This window comes from Takifugu rubripes, unplaced genomic scaffold (assembly GCF_901000725.2).
Source record: "Takifugu rubripes unplaced genomic scaffold, fTakRub1.2, whole genome shotgun sequence".
Classification (NCBI taxonomy): domain Eukaryota; kingdom Metazoa; phylum Chordata; class Actinopteri; order Tetraodontiformes; family Tetraodontidae; genus Takifugu; species Takifugu rubripes.
Genome location: NW_021821636.1, coordinates 118,842 through 135,661, shown reverse-complemented (window position 1 = coordinate 135,661; position 16,820 = coordinate 118,842). Strand labels below are relative to the sequence as shown.

At 44.5% G+C, this 16,820-nt stretch overlaps 2 pseudogenes; one reads left to right on the top strand and one right to left on the bottom strand.

Annotated features, from left to right (window-relative positions):
• Positions 1-209: 209 nt before the first annotated feature.
• LOC115246493 (thyrotroph embryonic factor-like) lies at positions 210-6,082 on the top strand (annotated as a pseudogene).
• Positions 6,083-10,414: 4,332 nt separating this feature from the next.
• LOC115248469 (protein Tob2-like) lies at positions 10,415-16,068 on the bottom strand (annotated as a pseudogene).
• Between the last annotated feature and the right edge of the window lie 752 nt (positions 16,069-16,820).

Here is a 16,820-nt window from a genome sequence, read left to right as displayed (position 1 = left end):
TGGGATGTTCACAGTATTCTTAAACTTTTCAGCAAAAACACAAATATTGCTTATTAAATTCCAATTTTAAAAAAAATATATTGTGATTCTTAAATTGTGTGTTTTTAAAAATTATATTAACTTGATCACAGATGGATGCAAACAAATTCTTTGTAATCGTTCAACTTAAGTACCATTAAGTTTAATTTACCCCGTGATTTTTAAATTGATATTTGAGTTGGTGATCAAAAAGGTACATTTCTAATGGGTGAATACAGTTTTAGGTTAAACCAAGGAAACAAAGCAAAGCACAACAATGTAACCACGGGGTAGCATGTTAAGGTGGCACGTTCAGTCAGGAGAAAATTAGGAGAAAAGACTTAACTTATTTTGAGAAGTGTATAACGAGCTATAGAACGTAGCATAAATACGATCACTTCAGTATACATTTTAATGGCTCGTCAGTCTGACATGCACTACTTGTACAAACCACCAGGTGGCGTGTCGACACGTTCCTCAAACCAACATCAGGTCCGCACGTGCAGCCGTGCGTGGAAAGATGTGCGCTGTTGTGAGCGGGGTTGTTGGCGTTTTGGTCGCTGGACCCGCCCCCTGCTCCGTCATTGGCTGTGACGTTTGAGTGACAGGCGCTCGGTCCAATAGCGTTACCCCACTGTGCCCGGAGGGGCGTGCTTCCAGTTCCTCATCCTAACCCAAGTTGTTTTGACACATGCAGGCATCCTCGTGATGTGACCTGTGCGAAGTTGTTCAAAAGTGACTGAAAAGACGACCAGACGGTTTTCAGACACGGTGTCGGGCTCATCTCTCCGTTTCGTAGCTCGTCCATCATGTCCGCAAACAAAACCCTGGGGGACAGGAGCGACATCCCTGATCTCCTTAAGTCTTTGGCAGACTATCCTTTCTCCTTCCCGGATTTTGAAGACGCTGGTAAGTTTAAAAAAACAAAAAGCTCAAATGAAACCTGTGGTAAAAGTACTTTTTGAACAGTTTTCTCATATTGTTTAGAAAGAGTGTGATATTATCTAAACATGAAGGTTTATACAAACTGTTTGCTGATGAACTAATCGATGAAATAAGGCTTAGACTATTATGATTTAAAACAATGCAGAAGACTATAACTTAAGTTAATCATTTGTAAAGCAAAAGAAGCCAGTATTATTATTTAAGATATAGTGTGTTTTTAAAAGACAACTTGTAAAAGCTGCAAACCACTCAACAGTCTTCTTATAGTGCGATAGAATCCCAGACACAAGTTCTGTGATCAGTGCACAGATGATTGTACCTTGAATTTTTTCCTTGGCCTCTTTGGTACTGACTCATCTAGTTATCTACTTTTTGTCAGCAGCCTGCTTAACCTACAGTCAAAACACAGCAGCGTGCAAACTGATGCAACAGGACTGAAATGTTCCCTGCTCAGGGTTTAATCTCGCAAGCTTCTATGTCGACTGTGTATCTCTTGTTTAATCTTAGTTATTCTATATCGTTCATGAAAGCAAAGTCAAACATGTCTGCACTTCCTTTTTGAAGATGTTTTTCCCCCATACCAAAATGAGGAGGTGGGGTTAAAACTCGAAACAACTAGTTGGGTTGAGATCTTGTTAGACTTGCTTTCAGGTCAAGTGCTTAAAAGTGCCTTTGTTGTTTCTTCCTAGTTTTTTGTTTGTTTTTTAAGATATATATATATAGTTGTGGTTAACGACATTAAAAGAGCAAATAAACACACATAACAGCAGTAACTGATACATGAAACACATCCATGCAGGCTTGTGGGCCGCAGGGATGTTCCTCTTTAATACGCTCCTGTCCAAACAGGACCTTCAAATGAGGTCAAACTACCACCACAATAATAGTGTAGCTGGGTCATCAACTGTATTTCTGATTTAAACAGTTAAATAAATCAATGAACTGTTATTTAAATGTGACTTTGACTGTCCTGCATTGTTGCAGTTCACACACTTAGTCAGTTCAGTGGTGATATGTCAAAGCTGGCTGAGAAGACACATCACCTGGCTGCACAACCAAGAAAGGTTTTAATGATCTGAGAGCTTTATCCTGACTAAATAGACTAAAAAACCCTTTTTTCTTGAAAATCGTACCCTTTAATCAGCATAGCAGTGGTTCAGGTGCAGAACGCTGATTATCTGTTTCTAGTTTGCACCCGGCAGTAATAATATGTGACACTGGCCCATGTTTGCTGCTTTTAGTTTAGTTGAGGTGAGGACTGATCGATTTACTGGTTCTCTACACTGTTTATTTACAGTCAGTGCACGTTTTGGACTCCACACAACGGGAAAACAACACCTTCCCACTGCTGCTGCAGCACCAAAACTGCCAGGCGCTTTCTCTCGGGTGTGTGTGTGTGTGTGTGTGTGTGTGGGGGGGTAATTAGTTGATGCAAATTTATTTGGGGGGGGGATTAGTGGTGAACGTGTGGCGTATTTTGATTCGAACATTATGTTCCTGCGCACAGGAACTCGGCAGGAGTCGCACGCACCCTTGCGTGCAGCGGTACGGCGCGTGCACGGTAACGTGAGCGTCTGTCTTTTGTCGTACTACTGCCTGCGTACAATATCAAAACACATTTTCTGTACAAATAACTGGCAAAACGTGTCCCTAATACGTGTTTGGGAGTCCACAATGATAATCGACACAATCACATTATACGGCGACGGACGCGACTGTTGGGAAGTCTAAATAAAATAGTTAGTTAACAATAACAATAATAGTTTACATTTTTAAGACGCCGTTGTTATCCTGAGTTGGAATGTTATTGATTTTAGTCTCGCGCAGCACTGTTCAAGAGTGGGCGTGCCGTGTGGTGGCTGGAGCTCGCCTTGACTCCCACGTGCTGTTTGTTCGAAACCACGCCCATCGACAGATTGTACTTTCACGTGAGTGGTGTGCGAGATCAGGCACGTGTATGTTCACGAGTATGTAGTCAAGGGAAGGACAGGAACGCGAAAGTCATTGTTCGAGCATCTTCCGCTGGATTTTTAACAACATATTTGCCACGATAATGATTAATCATGGCTTTATGTCAACCCACGACCATGTTTTTAAAATGGACAAGAGTAGTATTTAATATTTCGACCTGATCTGAATTTCTTTCCTTTGTCTAGCAGTTACAGTCCATACGATAAGTTTGTCTTTAGTTGTTTGATACGAAGGATTGATTGTATGTTTTTTGTTTTATATTTTGTTTTAAACCGTGTCCTGGACTCTGCGAGCACAGAGCACCGTCATAAACATTCGTTGGGTGACAACCGTCAACCAATCAGGTGCTTCCATCCCCGGGTGGGCGGGGGCGTGCGGTTCATGAATATCCAATAAGCGTGCTGGCTGCGCTAAGAGAGCGAGGGGGACATGGATCCTGTTTCCAAGCGCGTTAATACCGACACAAAACACCTCTGCATCGCTTAAACAAGTCTCGAAGACTATTTGCTTCTACCTTATTTTTTCTCGGTGGAGGGTATTTTTTTGCGGAAGGAAGATCGTTACGCTGCTCTTCGCCTGTGTTAAATGTCTGTTTAAAGCCGCGGTGACAGAGCACTTCAGCCCAACGAAAACGCTGCTGCCCCCTGCCTCGGAAAAGTCCTTTGTTTTGAAGAAAATAATGGACATTCCGCCTCCCAACATTCTGGAGGAGGGTGACGACGGTAAGACCAGAACGCTTTGTGGGTAGTTACGCCTAATGGATTAGTTGCGATTTTTGTCGCTTTGTTTGAAAATGCGCACGAGAACAAACACGCATCGATCGTGTTAATGGGAACATTTGGCCTTTGGAATAATGACGCCAGGTTAGGACGGACTTGTCACATGTCGTGCAGAGCGCGCTTCATCCGAGGGTCGAAGGAAACCGAAAAGAACAATAAGTTCCAGTCCCACTGCTGCTGTCCATGCAGAGCAGGCAGAGTAGGAAGAAAGACCCATTCGTAGATTTTCCCTGATTCATCCGAATTTAGTTGTTATGCATGAAAAGCTCATGCAGCTTGTGGTTTACCGCAGATCTTCGAGTGTTCGTTCGCTTCCTCTGTTGGTCCCGGAGCCTCATTCTGCAGACAGAACATGAATATAATCTCTCACTTGCATTTCTACTCCTTTCGTCTGACAGATAGACCACAGCCCTTTCTGTCCACCCTGTCTCTCTCCATCCCGCCTGTGTTTGCGTGCACAAGTTTACATTTCAGTCGCAATGAGCTATCACTACATCAGTGCTAATATTTAAATACGCCCTGCTCGTCTCTTTTTCATGCAGAAATAGAGAAAGAGAAGTTGAGCTCGTCTGAAGATGTGGAAGGGGGCGGGGCTGCTGCACCCAGTACGGGTGGAGGCAGCGGTACTGGTGGAGTATCAGCCTCCTTAACCCCAGCAATTTGGGAGAAGACCATCCCCTATGATGGCGAGAACTTCCACTTGGAGTACATGGACCTGGATGAGTTCCTCCTGGAGAATGGCATCCCTGTTACCCTGGAGGAGGAGGAACAGCTGCAGAAATCTACAGCTGGCAAAGGAAAGTCCGTTCCCAAGGTTACTGCTTCAGCGGCCGCAAGTGCGATTACTACGACCCGCCGCCGCCACTACTACGACCACTCCCCCTTCTGCTGCAGCCTCCGTCTCCGCCTCCGCCTCAACATCCTCTGAGTCCGCTGATTCTGCGGAGAGCTCCGATCCAGAGGGGGTTGGTGATAGTTACGACTCTACAGCCGGCTAAACTGGAAGACGACGAAGATGAGGATGAGGAGGGACAAGAGGAAAGACTCATTGTTAGAGGTGTCAAAGGAAGAAGTGGAAGTCAAAGAGAAGCAAACGGGTAAGAAAGGCTCATTTGACGTGTTTTAAGACTTCATAATTCGCCCCTTTCCGTAGATCCCTAAACAGCCTGTAATAGTCACTTAAAAACAGATTTCTACAGAAGCAGGCGCCTGGAGAAGCCCAACCTTTCACCCACGTGCGTGCAGTCACCCTCAGTCACACTGATCAGCCGTCTCTCGGGCTTGGTCTGATGTGAAGCAGTGTGGTTGGATTAATTTGGCCTCTGTTCCATTCGTTCAAATCGCAAGCGATACAAGTTTTTGCTTTTTTTCTTTCACCTTGTGTAGCAGGTAAAATGTCCTGAATGGCACTAATGGCAGATGAGCCTGGTGTTCTGCTCGTTCCCATATGTGAAAATATGGTGGTTGAGCAAAACTGGATAAACTACACATTGAACAATCAAGTAAATACACAATTTAAACTGCCAACGAAGTGCTTGATGCGCTCTTTACCTGTGAATACTGAGCTCAATCAGCCCTGCTTCCTTCTGTTTTTGAGCAGTTATTTTTACTGTTCCACACCAGCCAAACGGTAGAATGTGGTTAAAATGCTGTTGTGTATGTGTTTTTGACCCTTGATGTGTATATGAGAATGTGTTTTTGACAAGAAATTGTGGTAACGTTGCAGTTTTTTTCTCTTTGACCCTTGGTAATAAACAAGTCGTGTCATTTAAAAAGAGAAACTTGTGAAACGCTGGGAAGAGTCGGTCCTGAGCTCAGGTTCCTGCCGCCCTTACAGGTCGTAACTCTGAAGAACGCAACACTCCGTCCCCCATTGATCCAGAAGCCATTGAGGTGGACATCAATTTCCAGCCAGATCCCACAGACCTTGTTTTGTCCAGTGTCCCTGGGGGGGGAGCTGTTCAACCCACGCAAGCACAAGTTTTCTGAGGACGAGCTGAACCGCAGCCAATGATCAAGAAGCCAAGAAAGTCTTTGTCCCAGATGACCAGAAGGTAGCCTGTTTGTTCTATCATCAATGTGATTCAATTATCATATCATTGTCAAGCAAACTAAATGGTTCTTTCACCTTCTCACCCTGTTCTCCGTTTGCGTTCTCCCAGGATGACAAATACTGGTCCAGAGAAAGAAGAACAACGTGGCGGCCAAACGTTCTCGCGAACGCACGAAGGCTGAAGGAGAACCAGATCACAGTGCGGCGCCTCCTTCCTGGAACGGGAAAAACGCTGCGCTGCTGGCAGCAGGTGGCCGAGCTGCGGAAGGACTGCGGCCGCTGCAAGAACATCTTGGCCCGGTATGAGGCGAAATAACGGCCACTGTAAGAGATCCTGAAAAAAGAAGTATCCAACAGCCTATTCATATGAGACATCAGAGCAGAACTCCCTTCCCAGCAGAATTTAACCACGGACACAAACACTAAGGGAACCTAAATTTGCACTGTTTGCTGACCTCCAGTCCATGTGTCAGCTTTGAGTTTTGGATACACGCTGGTAGGCAGTGAGGCATGATGGGAGCTGGTGGTCACAGGAAGGCCTGTGGAGAGCGCCTGGCTCCTACACTTGGACAGATGAGAGGTGACGGAGGGGGGGCACGATCGTCCCAGGAAAGCAACCATCCACCTCTAGACAGTTTACAGGCTCAGAGCAGACAGGTGCAAAAGATTTGTCGGCTTCTAATAAAGAAAAATAACCATTTTGATCACTGCACAGCACTTCTCAGTGGACCAAAGCACGAGTAAGTTGTCGGCTTCCTTTTTTTTTTTTTTTTCTCGCCGTCCCTCACTTTTCCTCGGTGTCGTGTACTTGCAATGGTGTCGTGTCTGTGCTTCCTTTTAATTCAGTCTCGCTTCGGCTCAGACGACGGTTGTTGATGCACTTGTGACCGGGGCAGATGATTGCGTGGATGCCGGTTCGGGGGGTGTTGCCTCTTCCACGTTGAAGAGAAAGGACGCAAAGGTCTCGGATCAAAGGGGGGAGAAACACACAAGAGCGTTATTTGTGTGAAAAAGTCAAAGTTCTTCCTTTTTTAACCCCACTTGCACGTCTCTGTGCACACAAACACTTAATTGTTTATATATAGTCTCCTTGCACCAGATGTGTGTGTGTGTGTGTGAGACAGTGTGTACTCCAGTTTTGCAGTTTTTTCTTTAAACAAATAAGAGGAAAGCAAAGATTGTGGTGGTGGCAGCTGTTGACACTGTTTACCACAGTTCTAATGGGAGGACTTGGTAGCTCGTTAGGGGAAATAATATGCATGGTCCACGTTATAAAGCTACGCACTTCCCTTTTGTCTACTAACCTCAGATCAGCTTCCAGAGCCTCACTTATTTTTCTTTTGCAAGGATGTTTTGCTAACGGTGGTAGAGCAGGTTGCTTTTAATTAAGGACCCGTGTGTGATGATCTCCAGGGCCCTCGCGGACGGAGGGGTATGGTTCCAACGTAGGGATGTTTATTTTACTGCACACTGCAGGCAGAGGGTGCTAGAGCCTTCGTCTGCCATCGTGCAGTGACGGCTGGGTTATTATCAGTTTTGTACTATCAGCAGGCCCAAAGTCGACTGCTTCGAAAACTTGTACATAAACGTCTCGCGGTCTTTATTCCCGGAGACTCTAACTGTGCTTTTATTAACCCAATAGTATACTTATATTTGCCAAATAGTCAGTGCTGTATTTATCCTGACGATGATAACACATCTGTTGATTATGATGTATAACAATATGCCAGATGATTCTAATTCTTTCGAGGAACAATACTTCTAATGAAACCAATGCAGGGAATTCAAAGGGTAAACTGTGCTTTTTTTTTTTGACATTTGTGTTGACAGATTTGTTTAATTTTTTTCTCTATATGTGTGCAGTATGTGTTTGAACACAGGGGACAGGGCACACTCATACTTTACCTCATCAAACTCCTCCTGTTTCTAATGGGTCGCCGTTGAGCAGGGCTACAAAAACAATGGTTGAAATCGAGAGAGCACACGAGCAGCTTGGTTCTCTTTCCTTTTTCTTGGCAAAACCTTGAATCCCTTTGCCAAAGCAACCGAGTTTGTATCTGAATTAGTAAAACACACCATTGAAGACTGTTATGGGACTATATCTCAAGTGTCTTTGGCTGACGCAGACTTTTGCGATCAGTCGGCTTGTGCTCATCATCGCCGTGCTCTTGAAAAAGAAAATAAATGTGGCAATAATAATCTATTATGTAATGCTTGGTTTATTGTTTTGTTTTCAGTGACAGTCGTTGTAAAATAATCCTACGATGTGCTAAATAGAAATGCCCCAAAGTCATTTGTGCTTCCATTTCAGATCCTCTGTATTCTGGGATCCCAGTGCATGAAACCCAGTAACCTGTTTGTTTTTTTGCATATTCTACACCAAGTGTACTTAACGTCTGTGATCCATCAATGAAAACGCGTATTGAGCTGGGCGGCTCGGTGGTGCATTGAAAAACATTGTCAGAGGAAGCGATGAAACGCTGCTGCTCTGACGTGGACGCGCCCTGCGCATTAGCGCCACCTATCTTGTGCAGCAGTTACTTAATTGTGGGCGAGTCAGCTGCAACGAGCATGGTTGGATCACTGTGGATTGTTTGGCATTGAAGATCGATCTATATCTAGATGCACTGGCTTATGGGGGAGGGTTGTGGTTTTTAAAGTCTTCTTTTGGAATTTCTGATTGTTTTGCAATGAACTTTGGCATGGATCAGACATGAATCACCTTTATACACAAATGCAGTCGATTCAATGTAAAATCTTTGATTTATTTCAAACTAAATTGAAGAGTGAAGGTACAGGCCTTTATTTTAAAAGAAAATAGTGTAATTATTTGCAGTACTGCACACAAAATGTAGCAATCTCTTTTTATGCACATTGACATTCAGTTTGAAATGTTGTAGAAATTTAAAAATCTTAACAGCAGCTACAGATGTGTTTCACTAATAGACACACTTGGGAACCACTGCTGTAGAAATGGCAGCTTTTATCTTGGATGGTCTTATATTAAAAACCAAACAAAACTGAAAGAAGATTTGAGGGTATCCATGGTCGCAGGAGTACATTGTTGGATGCTCGTCATAGAAACGAATACATTCAGTGTCTACGTCATGAAAAAAACTGCAGCCTGCAGGTGGCACACGTGAACGTTGTTTTTCTGTGGCCTGAAGATGGTGCAAATTACTATCGAGGGTCTAAACTGCTGTCAGGAAATGTTGGCGCTTGACATGAGCGTAGCTATGACAAGTTCGGAAGGTATTTAAAAAAAAAATCTATAGAAAATATTTTTGTAATGTCTTCTGTGGTGATTTGCTTTCATTTCTTTTTGTATAAACATGTATTTCAGTGTCCTGACCATGTATAGGATACATGCAAATGACGTAATATGTCCATAACTGTATCTTGTATCAGCATATGAAATAAATTTAAACTTAATCACATGTCGTTTGACCTTGCTCACTGACATGCAGCAGCATCGCCAGGGACGTCGAATCAGATTTGAAAAACGTTCACAAATGAACATGTCCTCTTCTCAAATAAATGCACGTGCACATCCAACATGTGGCCTTATTGATGGCCGTCCCATTGTTGCCTCTCACTCATCTGTATTCCAGAGTAGGAGACATTGCGTAATGATATCGAGAGTGGTGTTGCGTAACAGCAGCAGCATCAGAAAGCTCGTGTGTGTGTGTGGTGTGGTGTGGAGAATGGAGAAGAAGGCTGTAAGGGAGGGGCTGAGGAATCTGTATGGAAAGGATGATGCGGTTGTAAAGATGGAGGGAGGAGGGGCAGACAATATGGTGAGGGATGGATGGGGGGGGAAAGATGGATGCAGCTGCCAAGGCAGGGAGCTGGAAGGCTGAGATGGAGACGTGCACGGGAAGCCGAGGAGAAGCCCAGCCAGGCATGTTAATGTCACATCACTGCCGTTAGGAGCCCGAGGCCACGAACACGAGCGAGCTCAAGCCGAGCAGGAGGGCTCCGCGGACGGTGATGAATCCAGAGTAACACCTATCCAGATGGATCCAGCGAGTATCCCGCAACTCCGATTTGAGGATCTCATCCGTGCTTTAAATTAGGATCAAACGTTACCCCGGGTTGTTTTCTGCCATGTGTACCAGCCACCCGTTCAGTCAACCAGGCCGACACAATTACTTTATTTTCCATGCATCTTTTTTTGCCAGTCACTGTTTTCTTTTATTATAAACTTAAAAAAAGAATCCAATACAATTAAGAACTGCAGTAGTAACTCCCCCATTCCTGGGGCAAGCACAGAAAACAGGTCATTGCATTTCAGTAGTGAAAGATTCATTAAACATCTACAGGGAATACAGGTCAGATACAAAATCTGGAATGGGGGGGGTAATAATACAGGCAGGAGAAAGCACTATAATATATAGATCTGAAATTTTAATTCTCTATTTTACCCTTCAAGGTTACATCTAAAAAAGAAAAAAATATGACAATGAAATATTCCAAAGTGCAAAAATGAAAGTCACGCTATAAGCAAAGGACATCGTGATGCACCCCCGATGGAAAAAAGAGCCAGACACCAATTCCTTCATGTAAATGTGCGCCAACATTCAGTGTTTAAAGAATCTAGTTTGTTTGCATTCCCATAAAATTAAACAAGCCTCGTTTGTCGGAGTTATTTGGGCATTTCTGCAATTTAAAAAATAAAAAAGGGAAGAAAAAAAAAAAAAGAATATTAATGTGGCAAAGCCAGTTCAAACAGAGTTGATCACATTCACGAGAACACACTTCCTTTTCCTTCCAAACCATCTAGAACAACTGTCTCCCAGTTAAGGAAATACATAGAATTTCTTTTCCACCCCAGGATGCAGAGAGGTAGAGACCCCTTGAATTCTTCAGGGTTATTTAAAGTATGGCAGAAGACTGGAGAGGTGAGGATCTGTGAGCACAGACAGGCTGGGGTATGGCTATAGCATCACAGGCTGGGCTGGCCTATGAGTGAGGAAGTAAGGAGGGATCGCTTTGATTTAACTGGAACATAAGAGGGAAATCGTTTGAATGTACTTAATATAAACCTAAACATTTGGGGGGGTGTAGTGGGAATAAAAATTAGCCTTCAATGTAGAGATATTTTTGGTTTGGATATGCTGCCGACGTCAGACTGCCTTGGAACACAGTGAAAGCAATCGGCCATCTTTTCCTACACAATCCCACTGTAAACATTCACATCTTGAATTCTTAATCTGACTTGAAGGATGGATACATTTACCCGTCTTATTAGACAAATGCTGTACACAGTACAATACACATTCAATGTTATATTCTGTACATCTTTAATTTTGTCTCAATTTGCATATATTTATGTTTTTATCTGGAAAAATAACCTCAGCACGTAAGAAACTAAAGAAAGAATCTGAACACAACCTTTTTTATATATACACATATTCATTTGTTTGCATTTGCGATCATTTGCAAAAACAAAAATATAGAAATATTGCAAATAAATTACAAGATTAGAAATGTAACTTCCCCTTACAATCGTAACATTTGAAGAGATTTGAACTTCCCACCCATTCCCTTTAAATAGAAAAGAAAATCTGCATGCGTATGACAAAGAGTCACATTGCAAAAAGGTCCTTGTTTCATCTTGTACAAAAACTTATGGGTACAAGTCTAGAAAACATTCAGATAACCAGAAAAGATGGGCAAGATCTCCTCGCAGCTCGACGAAGCCAGATGCAAATAAAGCTCCAGTTTGAAGCTCTAAAGCTTTTCATGACTGGTGAAAATTATGCACGGTTACCAAATGAAGCACAGAAGAACGGGACGCGTCTGTGGGAGGAACACGACATCAGAGGTGGAACAAGGCTGGATAGCTCAAATCAACATTTTGGGGTTAATTTACACTAGATTTTAGAACCAGTCAGCCAACCAGGCTGGTAAACGGATGATCAGGGATGTGACAAATACGAAGACGATACAACCTTGTCTGCTGTCAAAAGTGGTGAGCGAACGGTGCGACTATTTGGCTTCAGTACCAGGTAAACGCCTCAGAATCGTGCTTTGGGTTCTAAAGCGTCGCCGTGTGAGCCCACGCAGCCGCGATGTCACATGGGCAACAAACCTTTTGTGCTGCTTCTCCTCCTCAATTCGTTCCCTTCGCCCTTGCCTTCCCTCCTCTCCGTGCAGAGAACACCTCTCCTTCCAAGGGAACGTCGCGCAATCACGCCAGCTTGCCTGCTCTATCCCATCCCCCTCGCCCATGTCTCCTCCTGTTCACCTTCACACACACACACACACACACACACACAGCTGACAGCAACCATTAGCCTGTGCGCACGTGCATCATTCATGTGTACGTTTTTTTGTTTTTTTTAAAACTGAAACCCCTCTAGTGCCCAAGAGACGTATTTGAGGTATCAGCATATATCTGCGTCTAAAAATACAAAGAGTGGACTGAAATTCGCATTGGCTGAGATTTTGCCCGACCTTCCCAGCAGCGAGTTCTACTGACAAGTATGATACATTCCTCTCCCGTCGCTCCCCGAGCACCATGATGCTCCACTTCTGCTCCCACTTAAACCCGTGTCATATATAATACTCATTCCAACAGACCATAAATGACAAAAAAAGGACAATGGCAGCGTCGAGGTGTGCCCAAGTTCTTTTCAAGGGTAACGGGCCTACCGGGCAAACAAGGATTCACTCAAGCGTGGTAAGCAAAAAAATAAAGGAGTGATGAAGAGAGGGGCGACACAGACACAGCAGAGAGAGCCCTGTTTGAGTACTTGTGGCAAGTAGGGCAGAGCAGATTGCAGAGCAAAATGCTGAGCGTTCCACAGCCAGCGTTCTCTGCAGGACTTGGCGAGGACCTTTTTCACAGCGTGACAGTGCAGAATGAGTCAGTACTCTAGATTGGGGTCAATAAAAATACAAAAAAAGTTCAAAATTTTAACGTCAATCTTTTAAAACAAAAGAAAAAACACATTGAAATTACGACCCACCCACCCCGTCTTTAGAACGCGTGGACAAAAAGGTATCTGTAGCTGTGAAGCAACAATCACACGAACCATTTAGTGAACATGTTATTTTTAGACTGTACTAAACTGTCTTAATTTCTGTTAATATTAGAGCAAATTGTTAGAAAAACTGAATCTGATAACGTTCAACCGCGCAGCTCCTGACAGATGCAGGCTCAGTTAGCCAGCACAACAGGCTGGAAGGACTGGCTAGGGTATTGCAGGTTGTAGCTTCCTAAACCCTCCACAAATGGAGACTTCTCCATGTAGGCGATCCCGCCGTTGTTGCCAATAATACCCACGTTCTGGGCCGGAGGAGGGCTGGAGAAGGGGTCAAAGGTTGAATGGGTGCCAACATTGAGGGGAGGTTGGAACGGGCTGGACTGATGGTGTATGGGCTGGGCGTCATCGAAGAAGAGCGACCCCGGGGATCCTGGGTAGACAAACTCTTTGGCATTGGGGGAGCTGACTGGCGATGGGGCCTCCAAGGGAGTGCAAGGAGAGGGACAGAGGTTTGTGCTTAAGCGGTTCTGGAGCCGAGATGGTGGTGGGTGAGCGGGAGAGCATCCTCTGGGTAGGTGGTAAGACGGTGGCAGTGCTCGCTGCTGACACAGCCCCGCTACACTTCTTCATTTTGGTCGAGCCAAACTTTGTGGCGGCAAAGGTGGCGGTCGTGAAGGTGATCGGTTGAGGACGGGCAGTGGGAAGAGCAGGAGGCTGCTGTGGGGAGGGCAGGAAAGGAATCCCGCTGCTGGGAGAAGGGGTAGAGGTGTTGGAGGAGTGGGTGGCCGGGTCTGGGGGTGTGCTGGAGCTGGGGTAGCTGAAGAGTCCAGGGCAGGGCTGTGCAGAAAGAGGCGTGGGAGAGCTAGAGAGTGAGGGCATGAGGGCAGGAGCTACCTGGTTTCCGATGGGTACAAACACCTGAGCATCTGGGTTGAAGCATAGACCCTTTGCCTCTTCGGCTTCTGGGTCTCCTTTCCCTTCCCTGATCATACCCTCGACCCGGTCACCATCACAGCCCATGACTGGAGGATCCTCCAGGTACAGAACCTTCACTGCCCCCTTCTCGCCAATCTGGTAAGACACCTCAAAAGGGTCGATCCACACACTCAGCTCTGCTGGGACATTTGCACGCACTTCCTCCGTGTCCAGTCCACTTCTTTTGGCGGCCAGCTCCACCACAGGGTCCCTCTGTGCTCCCAGGTGAATGCAGCGGAAAGCAGAACCCCTGAGAGGTGCTTCCGGGTACCAATGGCCCACAAACCGAGACACCAAAATCTTCTCCAACTCCTCACCAAACAGGTCGGCTCGGCGTCGAGGCAGTTTGTTGTACAGGTAGGACACGATAAAGTTGAGGGCCACCTTAACCTCGAGATGCATGGCGCCGCTGCGGATTGAGACGGTATTGAAAGCGAGGCGATGCGACAGGGAGCTTTTTCTCTGGCTTAGTGTAAAGTGTGTGATTCCCTTAGTGTCACCATGGTAAAGGCACCTCTACGTTGCTGGCAGCGGGTTGTTGGCTCTTTATTTCCACAAATAAAAGTGTCTGGTCCTGACTGCGAAGAAAAACAGAAGAAAGACGTTCAACAGGAAGGATTTTTATTATCAGCATGCACACAAAAAGAATAGGCGGGTAATTTAGGATGTAAGAATATAGCAATGCTAATGTTATGCTAGTCCAGATCACGAGGGTTTAATGGCACAATGATTCACTCATCACCTAAATTGGTCAAGAAAATAAACAGGTGAACATTACAAGCCTCCGAGTCACCTGCAAATATGCCAGAACAGCAAAGTCCTACAAGACCCTCCTCTGTCAGCCTCTAACATCCGCATATCCTCTAACATCTAACATACTCTTTTTCCCACTTGCAAATGAAGCTACACGTGCCGGATGAAGAGCGGCGAGAACAAGGCCTTCAAGATGTTGGCTGCTGCCGCATATGTGAAAAGGGTGAGATTGGGGGATAAAACTGGGTGTGATGGAATGGGCCTCACGGGCTCATGAGAGCAAACCCCCTCACGCTCCACTGTTGACGTGTTGTTTAATGGTCATCACCTCGTCAGAGTCAGCCCGGCACAAACGGCAGCGGCTATTTAAGAAGAAAACAAGATACCCGAGACCCAAGTTCATCTTGTGCAAATGGTCGCTGTATAACTCCACTAAATCTTGTCACAGTCTGGGATAAAAATAACAATTGATGTTTAGAAACGGTAATGTGTCCGTCTGATGCACGGCTTGAACTATTATGATTCATTTTTAAGGCCTGTTGTGCAAAATAAAGGTGGAATCCATTAGGCCCGTTTCCTTTTTTGTTTACAGACTCATTTTCCCTGCTGCAAATGCACCAAAAACATCCTCTACGTGTGGGATTTTATCTATTCCAGGTCAGACAAGAATAACGATCGTAACAACATGAAAACGGAGACCCTCCGGGAGAGAGGCCGGTTTTAGCTTTCAGGTGAGAAAAACCCAGCAGAGCGTCCGCATCACGAATCTTCTTTGACACATTTGAGAAGGAAAGAGATGCACAATGATCAGATGTGCAACAGTGACGGTGGGCTGCAAGAGACTGAAGAACTCCTTCTGTTTTTATGGACAAAAACAAGCTGGGATGAAGAGGGGGGCAGGAGCTACTTGGAGATTCCTGCCATAGGTCAGCAAATGGCATTGGAACAGTGACAACACGTTCATCTGAAATTAGTTGAAGAATCCCTAATGACAAACAATTAAATCATAATTATATACACAGTAGTTGAAAGCTTGAAGCCTAAGTATATACATGTATAAACCCCCCCGCTCTCCACAACCCGTGGCAACATAAACATCTTCAAACGTAAAATGGACGTAAAAAAAAATAATCGTGACTCCTGACAAAAGACAAATTGTGCCGTTTGGTCAATGGCGTGCTCCGACAAAAACAAAGGCTTAATTCATTATTCATTAGAGTCGGCGCATTAGAAACAATACAACAGAAAACACACACAAACAAGAAGACGTCAACATACAGCATCGCGCTCTTGATCATCGATCATCTGTGCACAGATGAGTGGATTTCATTAATTCAGCAGCCGTTTCATTACTCACCCCGTTGTGATGCTTCTCCTGGGCTGCTGCGTTTGTCAGAAAAAACCCGACTCCAAGGCGCACAGTTGCTGACAGCTTTATTTATTTATTTGCCTCTTTTAGGGTTTTTTTCCCTCTTTAATAATAGACTTATTTCCAAAAGGCCAAACGCTCCCAGCCGCAGGATCCCGCTGACACTTGGCGCGGAGGAGCCGGAGAAACTTTACTGTTTGACAACCCGGCGTATTTATACGCCGTGAGTCGCCTACACGCCCATGATAACAGGGACTACTTTCCTCATCTTCTTCTAAAATAGACGCTTTTATTTTGATGTTTTCCTTCGCACATCTTCAAACCTAGGCGCGCCGCCGGCTTCAGCGACGGATTCATTTGAATATAGCAACAGGACAGTCGTGTAATTTCTGCATTATCCTTTTCGAGGAAAGAACAAGCACAAAAATGTGCAAGTGCAGATTTTATGCTTATTAGCGGCGGGTTCTATTTTAAATAGCGGATGGACATTTGTAGTCCTATTCTGTCGTTAGGCATTGTGCTAAAAATACAAGAGGTTCTAGCAACAGAGTTTCTATTGGCTACGATCAGGGAGGACCCTCTGATTATTGGACTGCAGCAGGCTTCAGCGGACAACGGAACCTACGACGCAGCAAAGGCTTTTGGGAAATGGTGTTTTTCTTTTTAAACAACAACAGATTAGAATTAAAGTGAAATTTTGACTTTGTGTTTGTTGGCATCCGCGCATTTAGGCTTAGCTTAGTATTTATTAGATAATGCTAGTAACAGTTAATGCTATTTTTCAGATACTATTAACATTTATCAGATCTCAGAAATAATATTATGCCATTAAATCACTGATTGTGCTTTACTGCACTTTTAAATATACAACAAGCAGCACTAACACTAGTACTACTAAGAACCTTTTATATACCTAATCATATTTTACATACACAGGCATGCAAAGGTTTGGGTTACAAGTGACA